Genomic DNA, 1,785 nt, shown 5'->3' with positions numbered 1-1,785 from the left:
GATCTTCCGCCTCAGCCTTCCAAGTAGCTAGAACTACAGGCACGCGCTGCCACGCCTGGCTAATTTTTTGATTTATTGTGAGATGAGGTCTCGCCAAGTTGCCCAGGTAGGTCTCGAATCCACGGGCTCAGGCAATTCACTCACCTCTGCCTCCCAAGGCGCAGGATTATAGGCTGAGCCACCGAGTCTGGCAAAATACAGCATATCTCTTAGCACATTTCACATGCTTGATAACCTCATGTACATAGTGGCTACCATATTAAACAATGTAGGTCTAAAGTTTCTCTATCTTTCTGACCAAAAGAGAATGAAGTTCAAGGAAGAATGTACATAATTTATTTTTTTTTCTCAAGTAATATAAATCAAACTAAAATGTAGCTTTGGTTTGGAAATAAAATCACCAGATCTTAAATGCTTCCTAATATCTATCTATAATCTATCTATCTATTTATCTATATCTATCTATCTATATCTATCTATATCTATCTATCTATCTATCTATCTATCTATCTATCTATCTATTTAAAGAGGTGAGGCTTTACTGTGTTGCCCAGGCTGGTCTTGAACTTCTGGCCTCAAGCAATCCTCCCAAACTCAGTCTCCTGAGTAACTGGGATTACAAGTATGAGTCACAATGCGTGACCCTCATTTAGATGAATGCTTTGCTTAGAGTCAGATAAGTGTGATCCAAGGGTGGGGAAAACAGGTATTCATCTAAACATGTAACCAATTCCATGTCAAATCCTAGGGAATATGGAAGAAGCTTTCCCTTTCCAAATGGTCTTTCCTTGACTATGAGTTTTAAGAACATATGAACTAAGAATTCCTCTAATAATAAGAAGCATACTTTTAAAAATAGCAATCAGAAACAAAATAAGAAAAATTTTCAAAATTAAAGTTCCGTTATTTTGTATAGGACCAGTAAGTCCATAGGGAATTTATTCACTGCTCTTTGCCATATCTACTGAAAGAATGAAGATCATTCTCAGCAATCAGATTGTCAACATTGTAGAAGATGTCAACATCACTCTGAAGGGATGCAGTTATTATGAAGTGCCTCACAGGAACCCCGTGGAGGAACTTCAATCATATCAATGTAGAACTTGGTCTCCTTGGAGATTTAAAAAAAAGTTGCGGGGGAGAGCTGTGGGCTGACAAATGGTGCGTAAATAGAATGGAACTGGCTCTCGTTGGCACTTTGTACAGAACATGATCAAGGGTGTTACACTGGGCTCCCGATGCAAGATGAGATCTGTATATGCTCATTTCTCTATCAGTATCATCATCCAGAAGAATGAGTCTCTTGTTGAAATCTGAAATTTCTTGGGTGAGAAATACAGATGCAGGGTTCAGGTGAGGCCAAGTGCTGCTTGTTCAGAATCTCAAATCCAGAGAGATAAAGTAATCCTTGAAGGAAATGACGTTAAACATGTTTCATATTCAGCTGCTTTAATTCAGCAAGCCACAACAGTTAAACACAAGGATATCAGAAAACGTTTGAATGGCATCTATGTCTCTGAAAAAGGAGCAATTCAGCAGACTGAGTATAAGATCTAAGAATTGTTCAGCTACAGAAACAAGATGCCACATGATTCCTAAGACCTATTTGTGATATTTTAATGATGCAATAAAAGACCTATTGATTTGGAGGAAAAAGTAGTTTACTCACAAAGAAATCAATTAAAATAAAGATATCAATTCATAAAGAATCTATCTTAGAAATGTAGGCCATCAGTGAAAATTTCCCTATGTTCAATTGTTTGCAAGTACCAATGCGATCATCAT

General features: G+C 37.5%; 1 pseudogene; it reads left to right on the top strand.

Annotated features, from left to right (window-relative positions):
• The first annotated feature begins 972 nt into the window (after positions 1-972).
• LOC103259575 lies at positions 973-1,557 on the top strand (annotated as a pseudogene).
• The last annotated feature ends 228 nt before the right edge of the window (positions 1,558-1,785 follow it).

Source organism: Carlito syrichta, unplaced genomic scaffold (genome assembly GCF_000164805.1).
Source record: "Carlito syrichta isolate Samal-C Ts95f unplaced genomic scaffold, Tarsius_syrichta-2.0.1 Scaffold302900, whole genome shotgun sequence".
NCBI lineage: Eukaryota > Metazoa > Chordata > Mammalia > Primates > Tarsiidae > Carlito > Carlito syrichta.
This window is presented reverse-complemented; position numbering and strand designations above follow the sequence as displayed.